The sequence below is a fragment of the Gossypium arboreum genome, chromosome 7 (assembly GCF_025698485.1).
Source record: "Gossypium arboreum isolate Shixiya-1 chromosome 7, ASM2569848v2, whole genome shotgun sequence".
In the NCBI taxonomy this organism is placed as follows: Eukaryota; Viridiplantae; Streptophyta; class Magnoliopsida; order Malvales; family Malvaceae; genus Gossypium; species Gossypium arboreum.
The window spans coordinates 10,932,361-10,950,483 of NC_069076.1; positions in this window are offsets into that span (position 1 = coordinate 10,932,361).

The window sequence follows — 18,123 nt, forward strand, 5'->3', positions numbered from 1 at the left end:
AGTGTGACTGATAAGGACCTAGTTGAAGCCTTTATTCTGATAGATCCTCGCAAGGCCTTAAGTATTGATGGGCTCTTTGGTCTATTCTATAAGGAAAATCATGGGTAGTTGGTAAGGATGTGCTCAATATTTGTCATGAGATTTTGGATGGGCGAAAAGACAACAAGGATATAACTGAAAATGTTATCGTTCTCATTCCTAAAATTGATGAGCCCAAGGTGTAACAGCCCGGTTTATACCCTAGTTAAAATAGTGGTTTCGAGCCCACAAATCTGAGTCAAAAAACTTATTTTTATATTATTCTTGGTGTTTATATCATGTGAGTATGTATGTGCGAAAATTTTGTGAGCTAATTTTATCGTTTAAGTGGTTAATTAGAGAAAAAAGGACTTAATCGCGTAAAATGAAAAAGTTGCATACTATAAGTTAAAAGTGCCTAATTACTATGGCTTATTAATGAAAGGTCCTTAGGTTGAAATTAGACCATGGATAGTGGAAATGGACATAAATGACCATTAAATGAATGTTTTTAAATGGTTTTAAATAAGGCTTATTTGGTAATTTAGCTAAATAATGTATAATAAATAAAACAAAAGATGAAAAATATGTTCATCTTTTTTTCTTTGAATAGAAATTAGAAGACGAAGCTAGGGTTTATGAGCTTTAACATTTCAGCAACTTGGTAGCTTGATTAGGTAAGCAATTTTGCTCTGTTTGTTTATGATTTCTATGTTTTTTAGATTATTGCTTTGTGTTTTATCCAGCGCATGCTTAAATTTCAGAATTTGATGATGAATTTGGGTTATGCCATTGTTAATTTTGTAAGTTTTGTTATGTTAAATGGTGAAATATGGAAGCTTGATGATAGATAAATATATTTTGTATTGGGATTTTTGATGAATTTGATAATTATGGACTAATTTGTGAAAAATGAGAAATTGAGAGGTTAAAATGTAAAATAAATGAAATACATGGGCTGCTAGGGACCTTAGCAAGATTCAGCTAAGGCATGGTTTTGATGAATTTTGTGTATTTGGTGTTTTGTGTAATAATGACTAAATTGTCAAAATGTGAAATATTAGGGGCTAATGTGCAAAATGCCCATTTATGTGTTTTTGGATTGAAATGAATGAATGTGTGATTAAATTAGTTAAATTTTAATACATATAGATCAAGAAAAGAGGAACTCAGACTTAGATCGAGGCAAGAACAAAGTACTCGATTAATCGGCTAGTTTCGTTGTTTCTAAGACCGAGGTAAGTTCATAGGTGTTCATTGCATTATAAAGGAATATTATATGCTTTGATATTGCATAAAATGGGTTTATGAGATTGCAGATAATGTTTGAATTGTGAATACGACTATACGGAATTGTTCGACGATGAAATCGCCAAGCGAAACTTCTCGGTTAAACTTTAAGTATAGTGATGATGATAAGATGATGATAATGTAATGTCATTACGTTGATGTATTGCCTTCGGGCCATGAAATTAGCACTTCGGGTGGAATAATACCTAGATTTGGCTACAGGCCTTGATATAGGTATTTTGAGAGGAGTTACCTTGATTTGGCTACGGGCCATGGTATAGGTACTTATCGATTGTAATTCATGAGTGTCTGATTTCTATCCCTAATGGTTCAATGGATAAAAGAATGACTTGTTTAAGAAAGATATTAGTACGAGATGGTACAGGTATGTACGGAACCTATTTGAGCATTGTGTTGAGAAATATCAATGAGAAGTTAATGAATCGTGTTTTGAGACATGATAGAAAGGTTTGTGTTAATGAGATGTTGTTTTGGTAATGTGAATAAGATTGAATTATAATTATTTGATGAATTGAATTTCTTAACTACAAACTTACTAAGCTATGAAGCTTACCGTGTGTTATTTGTCTATATTTTATAGATAATCAAAGCTAGCTTGGACTCGGAGATCGTCAGGAGTATCGTCACACTAATGATCATTTGTTTGTATTTTTGAAGCTTGTATATATGGTATATGGCATGCATAGGCTAGTGTCATTTTGGTACGTTTTGAGCTCTAATGTTAGCCATGTGTTTTGGCTTTTTAATGATGTAAATGTTGGTATGATTTTAGCCAATTAAGTTGGCTTAAGTTATATGCTTGATAAGTGATATATGTGATGCATATAATGCCTTTATATGTTGGCTTGTTTTAGTATGTTTGCCATAGTTGTGGATATAGTTAAATGGATGTTGATTTGGTTAGTTATCAATGTCGAGGAATGGTAAATTTTGATGGTTTTGGTATAATGATTGAATATGTTTTGAATATGGAATTGAATATTTGAAATGGTTATGAATTGATGGCATGAAATAAGTATGAATTGGCATGTTTTTGGCTGTCTAATGACATATTGAAATAGTGTATTTTGGTTGCTAAGTGTTCATGAGTAAAGGGTGGAAAATTGGATTTACAAATGGCCTATTTTTGTCCACACTAGCAGAGACATGGGCGTGTGTCTCAGTCGTGTGCAACACACGGTCATGTTACCCGGCCGTGTGTCCCTTGGGGTGCCCTTTCAAATTAGAACAGTATACCCTACAGCTTTGACATGGCCTAGACACACGGGTGAGTCTATTGGCCGTGTGTGACACACGGGCTAGTACATGGGTGTGTGACTAATCGTGTGGTACAAGTTAGAGAGTTATACGGGCTTGACATACGGGTGTGTAGTCAGCTGTGTGACCCAAGTTAGTATGTATGCCCTATTTTCACACGGCCTGTGCCACGGGCGTGTTTGGTGGTCATGTGACACACAAGGCCTATTCACACGGGCCTGTGACCCTTGAAAATATGAAATTTTTCTACGTTTCTCAAAGTTTGAAATTGTTATCAGTTTAGTCCCGAACCATTTCTAAGCATGTTTTAAGGTCTCGTAAGACCTTATAAGGGACAATGTGATTGAGATGAATAAATTTTGATTATGATTACATAAGTGTATTTTAACCGGTAATGCCTCGTAATCCTATTCTGGCAACGGATATGGGTTAGGGGTGTTACACAAGGATATGACTCACTTCCGTCCTATTAGCTTATATAGGGTTACCTACAAGATGATTTCTAAAGTCTTAGCTATTAGAATTAAAAATGTTCTTTCGTTCTGTATCAGCCAGAACTAGAGTACTTTTGTGTCGAGGTGTATGATTCATGATAATTTTCTCATTACTTATGAGTTTTTGCATTACCTCTAGAGTTCTAAAAGTGGATCAAATAAAGGGTTTGTGATCAAGCTCGACATGAGTAAAGCTTATGACCGTATTGAATGGAACTTCTTAGAGAAAGTGATGATCCGTGTGGGGTTTTCTACTTCTTGGGTTACTTTGGTTATGCAGTGTGTCCGATCGGTGAGATATGTTGTAAAGTGTAATACATCCCTCACAGATGTGATTATCCCTAAGAAAGGGCTTTGTTAGGGAGATCCGCTTTCGCCCTATATTTTCTTGTTTTGTATGGAAGTGCTCTTTTGGTTGCTCATTGGGGCCTAAATGAATGGGAAGATTCAAGGAATTTAGGCCAGTTAGAATGGGCCTAGGATTAATCATATGTTCTTTGTAGATGATGCTCTATTTTTTGTTCGTAATAAAATGGAGGAGGTTGAGATCATTAAGGATATTCTCCACTATTTCGAGACGATCTCTGAGAAAAAGATAAATCCTTCCAAATCCATTATCTATTTCAGCCTTAATACTTCGAGAGATCAGAGGGAGCAGTTGAGTGGTACATTGGGTATGTGAGTCCTCGAGACCATGGATATTAAAGCTTGCCTTTAATCATTGGAAAGAATAAGACGAGGGCATTTCAACACATTATTGATCTGTTTTCTCTTAGGATAAAAGACTAGTCTAAAAGTCTTTTATCCTATGGTGGTAAGGATATCTTCATTAAATCTATTTTGCAATCTTTACCTACTTATTCGCTTTCGATTTTTCTTGTTCCCAGGAGTACCCTTGATGTGATGATTTCGAGGAAAAGGATCTTTTGCTGGGAAAAAAGGACCAAGATCGAGGCTAGGCAATGATGGCGTAGGACTCTTTGTGTACCTCGAATGGCATAGGTGGTCTTGGTTTTAGGGACTTGAGGCTTTTCAATTTTGCGCTTCCCGGGAGACACGTGTGGCAGCTTGTCAACAATAAGGATACCTTATGTTATATTGTTATATGTTCCAAGTATTTTTCGAATGGGGTTGTGCTTCACCCCAAGGCTATTGATAACCCTTCTTTCTCTTGGATGAGTATTGTGCATGTGGTTAAAGCTCTTGAGACCAGGTTTGGATGGAAAATAGGGGATGGGAGGACAGCTAGGTACGACTCTGATAGATGGGGCTTTGAGGGTTTTGATGGTAACTCGTTGAGGACTTCTTTCAGTGGCAGTAGGGATGGTTAAGTGAGGGATTTATAGAGGTCTAACTGATGTGAGTGGGATGGCGATCGGGCGGAGGACATTTATGGTGAGGAGAAGAGTGCTCATACTGTTTGTTTTGGAGAACTATTTAGAAACTCTGTGTGCTTCCCAAAATCTGTACATTTTCTTAGAGGATTGGTCACAGCTTGCTACCACTAATGTTAAAATGGCCTCGGTTCTTCAGAATTTCGATCGGGTTTTCCATAGGTGTGGGACGGGGGACGAGATTATTATCCACGCTCTTTCAGATTATCGTAAAGCCCGTGCGATTCTTTCTTATGGTAGGTTAGATGGTCGTTTACTTGATCTCGCTTTTGAGAGGTGTATTGATTGGCTTCAGAATGCTACTCACTTGTTGGATCTTAAGGCTTTTGAGAACTTCATTGCGGTCCTTTGGAATATTCGGAATAGCCGCAACAATGCTTTGTTTCATGGGAAGAATGAGGATGCTCGGTTGATTCGAGAGCGGGCATGAACTTTGGGTGATGATTTTTAGATTTTTAACTCGTCGCATATTGCGATGAACCCTAGACCTCCTAGATCCCGTAGGTTGGTTAAGCCTCTAATTGATGTCATTCAAATAAATGTTGATGTGACGATTCATGACACAATGGTTGGCATCGGGATTATTGCATGTGACAGTGATGGTTTTGTCTTAGGTGGCCGTATGGTTTACCTGGATTATAAATTGGATATTTAGTGGGCTGAGGCGGAGGCCTTGAGAGAAGGTATTGTTCAGGCGCGTAAAAATAATGTTGCAAGGGCAATCTTCGAGACCGACTGTGCGGGGTTGGTTAACCAGTTTAAATTTCGTAGAGAGGATATCTCAATTTATGGATTTTGATTGAAGAATAATTTCGATTTGTTGGATTCTTCCAGTAAGTTTATGGTTGAGTGGATTGCTCGCTCAAGTAATAGGGTGGTCGATAGCCTTTGTAAACTTGCTATTGATAAACATTGTACCTTTTCTTTTGACATGGAGTATCCAAGCAATATCCATAGGCTTGTACTCGTTGATGCTTGTTAATATTGAGGTAGTAGCATTCGAGCCCATTTTGATAAAAAAAAAGGAGATGGAGATACTGAAATTTCATTTCTAAATCAATTTATTTGTTTACCATCCTTTCTTATCGATCCTCAGACTTGTTTAACTAGATTTCATAGTCTTTCTCATGCTATCGATATTCATATTTCATTTAACCTATTCATATGTTATAACTTTATTGATCTTGATCGTACTCAAATCAAATACATAGATTAATGAACTTGTATCCTAATTTAGCATCATAATTGCATCATCGAATAAAACTGAAACAATCATATTGATACATAAGTGTATCATTAGATGAATCAACGCAATTATCCTAACACATACAATGCATAATCAGATAAATTGAAGTATCTATACTGGCACATACAATGCATAATCAGATAATCTGAAATATCTATACTGGCACATATAGTGCATCATTGGATAAACTGAAGCATCTCATCATTGGATAAACTGAAGTATCTATACTAGCAAATACAGTGCATCATCATATAAACCAAAGTATCTATACTAGCATATATAGTGCATCATTAGATAAACTGAAGTATCTATACTGGAACATATAGTGCATCATTAGATAAGCTGAAGAAAATAGACTAGCACACATAGTGCATCATTGGATAAACTGAAGAAAATATGCTGGCATACAAAGTGCATCATCGGATAAATCGAAGAAAATATACTGTCACACATAGTGCATGATTGCATATACCAAAGTATAACTTGTATATTTAATAGCCAACCAATTTTCAATACCATTATGTGTTCATCTCACAATCTATTTTCATCTCACAATCTATCAACCCCAATCTTATTATCAACTATGAAATTATCAAATATCATTATATGCTTTAATTCAATTTATACCAACAATCCAATACCAATCAAATCTAAAATTTTCTACCCTAGTCAATTCAGTCAAATTCTCAATATTCAGTACTCATAATCACAATTCGATTTATATAGTAATTGTATCTCATTTTAACCCAGAATCATGAGAACATCATAAATCCATGAAAAAATAATTTGATCTTAAATTATGAAAATATACGTACCAAATCCTCGTGCTTTTGATTCACCCATAATGTTTCCCTGACCTTTTTCTATCGAATTAGATCTCTGGGTAGCTACAGGAATATTATCAACATTTCTTGGACAATTCTGAGCGATATGCTTTAAAGATCCTCATTGAAAACATGTTAATGTTTTCTTCCAACATTCACTTCTGTATTTTCTGCCACAAAGTTCACTGTTCAGAATAGTTGTATCCTTTTTCAACTTCTTACTATTGCCAATAGGTACTGATGTTTGTTTAACCTAATCTTTCTCAAATTTTACATTCAATGGTACTGGTTTCTCAGAACCTCGAGACTTCCTAGTTCGTTTCAGCTGAGGTTGTGAGCCTATAGTCTCTACTCTCTTCCTAAATACTCGAAGAGACACATCTTTCTTATCTAAGTCTAAGGCTTGTTCAACCATATTCACTCTTTCAACTAGATCGACAAACTCTTTTATTTTGTGTGAGACCAATTGAACTAGAACCTTCTCTCACATTCCCTGGAGGAATCGTTTACAACTTTCTTCTTCATCTAGAACAAGTTGTAGAGCGTACTTACTGAGTCACAGAAATTTGCTTTTGTAATCAATTAATGCCATCTCGCCTTGCTTCCGCAATAGGAACTCTTGTTTTCAGTCCTCTAAATATAGTTCACCGACGTACCTTTTCTAGAATTCAGATTGAAAGAAATTCCAGTCAATCCGATGAGCAGGCATATGAATAATAGTTTGCCACCAATTGTATGCTTCTCCTTGTAGAAGAGAAATGTCACATATAACACATTCGTGGGGCGTGCATTCTAACTATTGAAGTTCTCGGTTCATTGCCTCTAGCAGCATTTTGGCTACCAAAAGATCAACCCGTTTTATTTTTATAAGCTCTAGGGCACTATATTTTCATAGTTCTTTTATTGGAGCGCGTCTAGTAGTGGTTGCGGAAGTAGTTTTTGGAGCAATTCTCACTATTCTCTGAAAGATTTCCGCTATGATAATCCCTCATTACCTCGACCTTATTGAGATCTCACAGTCCTATGTTGTCGAGCACTGGCTAAATATTCACTAAGTGCTTTGACCCAAATCCTATTTTTATTATCAACCGGGTGACCATTATTATTCATCCAAATTTTGAATAAGGCTAATGTAACACCCCTAACCCGTATCTGACGCCAAAACAGGGTTACGAAGCATTAACAGACTTACAATTGGACAAGTAGACATTTCATTTTCATCTCACATTCAAATAAAAAACCAATCATAGTTAATCATATAGTCCCTAATACAAGCCTCGAGGCACAAAATAAACATTAAAAACAAGTCGGAACTAAATCGAGTACTCAAAGAATTTTTCGAAAAACATGGAAATTTTTCAAAGGTGTAGGGGACACACGCCCATGTGGCCGTGTGTCTCACACAGCCAAGAGACATGCCCGTGTCTCAGGCCATTTGGGCATTCGAAATGGGGACACATGCCTGTGTCCTAGCCCATATTCAAACTAGTGAGCTTACTAACTTAGGTCACATGGTCAAGCCACACGCCCGTGTGCTAGGCCGTGTGAAAAATAATGAGCATACTGACTTGCGACACACATTCAAGCCACACGCCTATGTGCTAGGCTGTGTGAGGCTACTAACTTGTACAATTTAAAATTTATATGGGACACAATGTCATGTCATCTGGCGTGTGTCACACATGGATGAGACACACGCCCGTGTCTCGCCTATGTGGACAAAAATAGGCCATGTTCCATGCCATATTTCTCATCCAAATTTGGTACCAACTTAAATCAATAATTTGCACATAACCATGACACAAATATGCATTCAAAATCAACCAAAATCAAGATTAAATCATGTAATATCAACATATACAACCATGATGCCCATAGGCACCTTAATTGACCATTTATAAACATGCAAATTATGTATCCCAAACATACCTAAATGGTCAAACACATATATGCATCCTTATACGAATACTTAATATACATGCCACTTATCAAGCTCATATATATGATAACCAAAATTTCAATTCACCAGCTAGACATTCATATGACAACCATACACCACATATAATAAGGCCATTTACATATTTACATAACAAAATATATCCACAATACAAGCCAATTCAAATGGCTAAAAACATGACAACAAATATAGGCTACCATTAGCCAAAATGACCTATACATGCCATTAAAACCAAAATATATAACCAAAAGTACCAAAATAAGAAATTGATAGTGTGATGTAATCTCCGACAACTTCTAATCCGAAAGAGCTTCTGAACCACTAAAAAACACAGAAAATAACATAGAGTAAGCATTTAAACTTAGTAAGTTCGTATAACTAAAAATACAACTTACCATTCAACCACAATTTAGGCAAGTAAATTAAGGCATCACACAATTCAATTTGGCCCTAAAAGCCTAACACATATCCATCAACCAAGTTAGCCATGAATTCATTTTTCATATAAATACCATTTCCAAGTGATTCACATAAATACCTGTACTAGTTTGTATCAACTCATATCATCTCGTAATTGAACTGTGCCAAGTTAGCCGTGAATTCATTTGTCATATAAAAAATCATCAGATGGTTTTCCAAAGAAATGTAGACCACACTTGCAGTGCAACTCTTCAATGTTTGATATGAATTTTCTACATGTCTAAGTTCTGAAAATTTCAATACTTTAATAACAAAATAGAACAAGGAGAGAAGAAATGCACACTTCAAAATGCATTTCTTAAGACGCGTTTTAATCAAATAATAATAATGAAAAGCACTTTGATGCTCAAAAACGCATTTCGCAGATCAAATAATTTCATCGAATAATAATTCATGTTAATTTATTGATATATGTACTTTTCACTATGTAGGAGGTTCATTGGAGACATTTTGTACCACTTTCATTCATCTTCGAGTAGGGGACACTTTGGTGGTTCACGAATTGCAACATAGATTTTACAAGCTGGCTTCTTTTGGCTTACATTGTTCAAGGACGTTTATGCATATGTGAGAAACTGTGATAGATGCCAAAGAACTGGAAACATACCAAGAAGGAACGATATGCCCTTAATGACTATTTTAGAGATAGAATTTCTTGATGTATGGGGCATTGATTTTCTAGGCCTATTTCCTTCTTCATATGGTAATAAGTTTATTTTGGTAGTTGTGGATTACGAATTCAAGTGGGTTGAAGCCAAAGCATACCTAACTAATGACGTTAAGGTAGTCATGCAATTCTTACATAAGCATGTATTTACACCATTTGGGACTCCTAGAGCTATAATTAGTAATGAAGGATCTCAAATTGTAAATAAATGGCTCAAGTGGTTACTTTACAAGTACGATGTAAATCATAAGAATACCATTGCCTAACACCCACAATTGAATGGGAAAGTTGAAAGGGTGAATCAAGAAATCAAAGTATTCTTGAAATAGTAGTGCGTCCTAAAAGAACAAATTGGTCTCAAAGGCTCGATAATGCACTATGGGCCTATCGAACTACTTTTAAGACAGCATTAAGGATGACTCCCTATCGGCTAATGTTTGGAAAGGCATGTCATTTAACACTTGAATGGGAGAATAAATCTCTCTAGGCTTTGAATACCATTTACAAGTGATTCACATAAATACCTGTACTAGTTCATATCAACCCATATCATCTCGTAATTGAGCTGTGCCAAGTTAGCCGTGAATTCATTTGTCATATAAAAATCTTCAGATGGTTATCCAAAGAAATGTAAACCACACTTGCAGTGCAACTCTTCAATGTTTGATATGAATTTGCTACGTGTCTAAGTTCTGAATATTTCGGTAATTCAATAACAAAATAGAACAAGGAGAGAAGAAATGCACGCTTCAAAATGCATTTCTGAAGACGCATTTTCATCGAATAATAATAATGAGATGCACTTCGATGCTCGAAAACGCATTTCACAGATCAAATAATTTCATCGAATAATAATAATTCATGTTAATTTATTGATAAATGTACTTTTCACTATGTAGGAGGTCTATTGGAGACATTTTGTACCACTTTCGTTCATCTTCGAGTAGGGGACACTCTAGTGGTTCACGAATTGCAGCATAGATTTTACAAGCTGGGTTCTTTTGGCCTACATTGTTCAAGGATGTTTATGCATATGTGAGAAACTGTGATAGATGCCAAAGAACTGGAAACATACCAAGAAGGAACCAGATGCCTTTAATGAATATTTTAGAGATAGAATTTCTTGATGTATAGGGCATTGATTTTCTAGGCCTATTTCCTTTTTCATACGGTAATAAGTTTATTTTGGTAGTTTTAGATTACGTATTCAAGTGGATTGAAGCTGAAGCATACCCAACTAATGACGTTAAAGTAGTCATGGGATTCTTCCTAACCATCGAGTCTTCGAGCCCCCAACTTTCATTCTTGATTAATGAAAAAATCCTTGGCAAATGCTTTCGCAGTTGTTCCTCTTTCATAAATCCAAGAATTTCACCTCTGACTATGAAATAAAAATGCCCCCAACTGTCCCTGTTAATCATTACTCTGATCTCGAAGGCCAACACAATAGGATCGAAATCCTATGATGTTATCCTATGCTAATGTATACAAATGTAGGCCTGCTTTGAGCACTCTAATTTCTTCAAAGTAACAGCACCGAATGAACGACCCAGCCGATTAAGGCTAGGAGAGCATCACCGACAGTAGGGACGAGCAAACCGGTGCTCACTGTGAGGCGGACCGACCGACCCACCCTTAAATCCAACTACGAGCTTTTTAAATGCAACAACTTAAATATACGCTATTGGAGCTGGAATTATCGCGATTGCTGGCACCAGACTTGCCCTCCTATGGATCCTCGTTAAGGGATTTAGATTGTACTCATTCCAATTACCAGACTCATAGAGCCCGGTATTGTTATTTATTGTCACTACCTCCTCGTGTCAGGATTGGGTAATTTGCGCGCCTGCTGTCTTCCTTGGATATGGTAGCTATTTCTTAGGCTCCCTCTCCGGAATCGAACCCTAATTCTCCATCACCCGTCACGACCATAGTAGGCCACTATCCTACCATCAAAAGTTGATAGGGTAGAAATTTGAATGATGCGTCGCCGGCACAAAGGCCGTGCAACCCGTTGAGTTATCATAAATCATCAGAGCAACGAGCAAAGCCCGCGTCGACCTTTTATCTAATAAATGCATCCCTTCCAGAAGTCAGGTGCTTGACCCTCCCGCACATCCGATATACTAAGGTACCGATGCTGCCTAATGCTCTGACACATCGAAGGGGCTGGTGGTGCCCGATGCTCTGACACATGGCCCCACACCACGGGATGGCACACGCTGCTGATAGTGTGTGAGGCTACCGCACGATCGGGGGCCAAAGGTGCCAGAGGCTCTTGTTGCAAAAGGGGAGGGACAGGGACGATTCATTCATGGTTAGGTACCGAACATGCAACGGTATCCAATTTCTATCTTTGGGACGATTCATTCATTATTGGGTACCGAACATGTAACGGTATTCGAATTCTACCTTTTGGGATTGGGGAGGGACTCATTGTGCCATTTTGTATGCCTCAAGAAAGCTCACCAGAGCACCGCCGGAATGGATCGTCGGAGCACCGCCGGGAACCTAGCCGGCGATGGGGGGCACCGACATCCGGGCATGTGATGGGAGTGGCCAGTGCCCTGGATAACCCCTGGCTGCTCAATATCACTTCCCCCCTAAAGAGCTAAAAAACTTGGTCAATGTGCTACCAGTCGACATTCTTTTTTTTTTGACAGAAAAAACAACCCAAAGGTCTACCTCATTTTATAGCATCTTTAATGATAATTTGATGGATATCTGACGGATAATCCATTTCAAAGTACAAATCACATCTATTCGTAATAGCTAAGTTACACAAATAATCCGCAGCATTATTACTACTACGATTGATCCAATTAATTTGGACCGAATTAAAATTTTTAAACGCTTCTCACTCTTGCTTAATGCACTTGCCCAATATGGTTATATCCTGCGCCCGTTTGTTGACTTTGTTGACCAGCGGTGCACTGTCTGACTCCAAAATAAGCTGGGTCACCTTTAACTTTTCGGCCAGCACTAATCCTTCTTTAAACACCTCCAGCTCAGCCCAGCAAATATCCATAGTTTCATTCCTGAATTTAAAACATCCCCCAAAACAAAACCATCATTATCTCTAGCTATTACACCAAATCCACTACACCCGTGCGAAACGGCTGCATCAACATTTACTTTGATGAATCCATTCTGGGGGATTTTCCAGCCCATGTTCATCGAAATCAGGGGAATAACCGGAGGCTCGGTAAGGTTAAAAATTCTAAAGTCTGTCCTTAAAGTTTGCGTCCTTTCCCATATCATCCTCGCATCATCCATTTTACCTTGAAAGACCATATTATTTCTATCATTCCAACTGTTCTAGAGAAGGGTTAAGAAGTCAGCAGCAACCTTGTCATCAAGCTCACGGAACACGTCTTCTAGCCAGTCGATGCATACATTGTAATCTCCTACAAGTAATCTATTATTGAAAGCCCTAGAAACAAGGATCTCGCGAGCCTTCGGGCAATCTTTCATCGCATGAAGCAGCGTCTCTTCTTTGATTTGGCATCTCAGGCAGGTGTTATTAAAACCCTAGCGAATACGAGTAATATTGTCGAACGTTGGGAGGATGTTGTGGCCAATTCTCCAACTGAAAATTTTAATCTTTGGAAGCATCTTTAGTTTCCAAATGGATCGCCAAAAAAACCTATAGGGACCGAAGCCAACTCTCTTAAGTAACATCCAAGAATATGCTGATTTGGAGGTGTAAATTCCATACAGGTTTTGGAGCAACGTTCTGGTGTCTTTGATGCCATTATGAGGAATGGGCTAATTGCAAATGCAATCCCCCATAGTTTCACCATAAATCTCGATCACCCTTTCCCTTTTCCACCTTCCATTATTGTGGTCCCGCAAATCTTTGACTTTTCTTTCTTCATTTGTGAACCGTGACTGACAAACTGAATCCCCATTAATACCTTCGATGCCCCAGTGATCCCTGCGCAAATCAATAGAGTTGCCATCCCCAATCTGCCACAGGAAACCATCCTTCAGGGCGTCAACCACTTTAGCAATACTAGACCAAGTGAACGACGGCTTGTCACACTTTTTTGGTCTGAGCACGTCACCCTCTGAAAAATATTTCGCGCTCAGCACTTTAAAACATAGAGTATCCTTAAACTGCATAAGCCTCCAAACTTGTTACCAAGGAGGGCGATGTTAAATAGATGCATATCCTGAAAACCGATACCCCCCATTCCTTTTGGATAGCACATGCGCTCCCAAGCCAACATTACCTAGCCCTGAGTTTTTTCGTTGTTTGTCCACCACTGCTTACACATCTTCGCATGTAATTTCTCGATAATACCCGTAGGAGCAAGAAAGACAGAAAAGGAATAGGTAGGAATAGATTGAATAATGGCTTTAACAAAAATCTCTTTTCCTCCATAAGATAGAAGCCGCTTCGACCAGCTGTTTATCCTGCGATCACATCGACCCAAAATGTTAGTAAAAGCAAGTGATTTTTTTCTTCCTATAGGTAACGGTAACCTAGGATAATTATCAAGTTGGTCAACCATTCTCATCCCAAGCTTAGAGCAAAATAGGTGTCTTTGAGCCATAGGAGTTTTCGGGCTAAACATGATCATGGATTTATCATTATTAATTTTTTGACCAGATACACTTGAGAATTTCGTTAAAATATTGATCATCTCCTCCACCTCCTCGTTATTGTTTCTAATAAACAAAAGAGCATCATCGGCAAAAAATAAGTGACTAATACGCGATCCATTGATGCTAGCTCGAATTCCTTTAAGCTTATTATTGTTTTGAGCTTTGATTAACAGCTTAGAAAAAGCTTCCATGCAAAAGAGAAAAAGATAGGGAGAAAGAGGATCCCCTTGTTTGAGACCCCTTCTCGGCACAATAGTGTCAGAAAGGGTTGAGTTGCATTTGACTGTGTACCAAACTGACCGAATGCAGCTCATAATTTTGGTCACCCAAGCCTCTGCATAGCCCATTCTTATCATAACCTCTTCGAGAAAATTTCATTCGACTCTGTCATAGGCCTTTCTCATATCGAGCTTGATCACAAAGCCTTTATTGGGTCCATTTTTAGCACTCTGAAGATAGTGAACCAACTCGTGAGCGATTAGGACATTGTCGTGAATCATCCGACCGGGAACAAAAGCACTTTGATTTTGTTCTAATGCACTTCGAGAGCGTGTCTTTCAATCGATTTGCCAGAACTTTAGCAACAATTTTGTATATTACCCTGTAAAGGCTGATCGGACGAAAATTAGTCATCTCTATGGGTTCTTTAATTTTAAGGATAAGGACAATAATGGTCTCATTGAGATATTCCACGCTTTGATCTACCCTTAGAACCTCATGGCATAGTTTTATAACATCATTGCCCACCACATCCCAATTTTCATTGTAGAAGTTTCCAGATAGGCCATCAATGCTTGGGGCCTTCCTTGGGTCCATCTGCTTAAAAGCCTTTTTAATTTCATCATCCGTGAACTCCATGGTTAATCTATCATTCATCTCCCCTGAAACACATTTATCAATATAATCAAGATTTAGTGTTTCAATAGTGGGCAAAGTTGATTCAAACAGATTTTGAAAATACTCCTTAGCCGCCTCACAGATGTCTTTGGTATTATCCCTCCAATGGCCATGCATATCCTTCAACCTTTCAATTCTGTTCTTTTTTTTCCTGATGGTAGCCCTTACGTGAAAAAACCTAGTATTTCTATCACCCTCTTTAAGCCAGTTGACTCTCGATCTTTGTGCCCAGTACTACTCCTCTCTGTCCAGTAACTTCCCAAGCTTTAATCTCATAGCTTTAAGTTCATTTCCATCACATCCTTCACCAGGTCTATCAATAATCCTACTAATATTTGACTTTATCGTATCAATCTGTCTGCTCATCATCTTGTACTTCTTAAACTGCCAAGCACCCAGATCATGCCCCACCTTCTCCAGCTTATCCATAATATCCCCCGTATACATCTTCCAAGCATTTTTAATGATGTTCTTAGCTTCTGCCTCTTTAGCCCAGCACATATCATATCTAAACATCAGTCTAGAATCCCTCTGCTTCTCTCTTGGCTTTCGACCCATGGTATCAAGCATAATAGCATCATGATCAGAGTTTGACTGGCGAATAACCTTAGTTTCGATGAATGGGAAGCTTTCCACATCACTCGCTGAAATCAAAAAATGATCAAGTCTTTCTTTGACCATCGCAGCACCCTCACAATTATTAACCCATGTAAACCACCCATTGTCAGTCTTCAAGTCAACCAATGATAACTCATCAATAACCTCACGGAAGTCGTCCATCAGGGTCTGCGGTTTCCTCCTACCACCTTCCTTCTCCGAATTATCAAGTATAGCATTGAAGTCGCCTCCAATAATCCACCTTTCTTTCACCAATCTTCCCACCCTTTTAAGCATATCCCACGAGCTCTTCCTATTATGAGGGTCGGCATTCCCATAAAATCCAGTAAAACGAATAGATTCGTTATTTTCATCGTGAATGAAAGAGTCAATGTGATTGCCAGAGTAGTTCTTAATCTCAACTTTAGTGCCCGCCTTCCACATCATAACCAGCCCACCACTTTTACCACAAGCATTGACTGCCAGGCATCCCTCCATCCTACACTTGCTTCGAATAGAAGGAAATTTGTTAGATTGTACTTTAGTTTCACATAGGAAAATAACCTCTAGATCGTTAGCAACGAGAAGTTACTTTAATTCACGGAAAGTCGCTGGATTACCAATCCTACGAAAATTCCAGCAAAGAATCTTCATAGCAATATGCTTGGCTGATCTTCAACCCTCGATTTGCAAGATGAAACACTGACCAAAAAACTCCTTCTCACTTGGGGGAACTCTTCTTTCAAAAATAGCATTCTTTCAAGCATCGCATATATGTCATCAGCCAGTATGCACCTTGTTACTAATCAGGACCAAACCCTTACAAGCCAGCGAGCACACGGAATGAAGGGTAAGCCAATAAAGAACCTCCGGACACATCACAACCCATGAACCGGTCCTCAACAGGCACTCTAACTCGACCTAAAAAGAAATAGGGATAGCAAAGCAAAAAACAAGAAACCAGAGAACCCAGAAATCTCAAGGAGATAGCCAAAACCCACCAAAAATTTGAGAGCATCCAATAATAGGGTAATTACAGAAAAATAAAGAAGAATATAGCACATATTACCAGGCTAACAACGGAGAACTAACAATCAAAAACACACCTCACCAACCGCGTCAAGTACACAACAAGAAAATGACTAAAACCCAGTACAGGCCTCCTGAACGAGGGCACGACTCAGCCAAGGAACTAAATCAGCCTCCAAACAGAATGCACCACTAGCAAGACCACCCCAAACAATCAAGAAAGAGATAACAGGCAAGAAAGCAAAAAAGTGATAATGTGCATCAACAGGAGAGCCACCACCAAGCAGAACCATGCGATAACAAATGATCCTCACCAAGCAAAGAGCATCCACGGCCAAAGACAAAAGCCCCAGAAAGAAACCACAAAGAAAGCACCTCGGGCAACAAGAAGGCAAAACACGTAAAAAAAACCTTGCATACATGAAACATGCACTATATCTGATGGGAAAGAGAAAAACCCACTATCATGCAGAAACATAAAAAGAACGAAGAAAAGTGAAGAGAAAGGCAAAAACTCGGCCACCATGGAACCCACAGCGCACAAAGACAGCGACCAAGCACTGAAAACAAAAAACAAATACAGGATACAAAACTAAATAAAAATTAGAAAACCAATAAAAGAAAAATGGATAAAGATCACCGTAAGAAGCAAAGTGAAAGCTATGCAAGAGCGTCAAATCTGACCAGGAACACCTCCAGAAACCAGTCGCATCAAAGTAAAAGCATCGTACGACCACTGAACGAATCAAAAAGAATAAAAAATACAAAAGTAAAACACACAAACAACGAAAACACACTCAGAGCCCCCCTGAAACTACCATAATATTCAAAAGAATAAGGCAGACCCACAAACAAAAAAACAAGAAAAGGAATCCCCCAAATCTTGGAGAAAATCACAAAACACACTGCTCGCTACTACCAAAGCTCGCCACGGTCGACATTCATGTATGCAAAAGCAGGATAGGTTCGGATGTACAAAGCAGGACACTATTTTCAGCCCAACACTCCCGCACATACGAGGCACCAAGGTGCCTATGTTGCCCGATGAACTGCACCACGGGACGGCCTATGTTGCGAATGTTGCCCGAGGCTTCCGCACTTGCCTAAAACGGGAGCAGTTTTTTTAGGCCACTTACAATTAGTATTTTTAACTGAATTTTTTTTTGTTGCCTAAAAGAAATACAAGAAGCCGAATGAAATATGTCATGATGGCACGTCACGGAAAAAAATTTAACAAGTGCCCGGACCACCAATAGTTGGAAGCTCGCACCTGCACCACCGCGGCCCCCGTTGTGCCATGTTTCCCGAGGGGGCGGTACAGCCAAGTGTTTAACTTCAAAA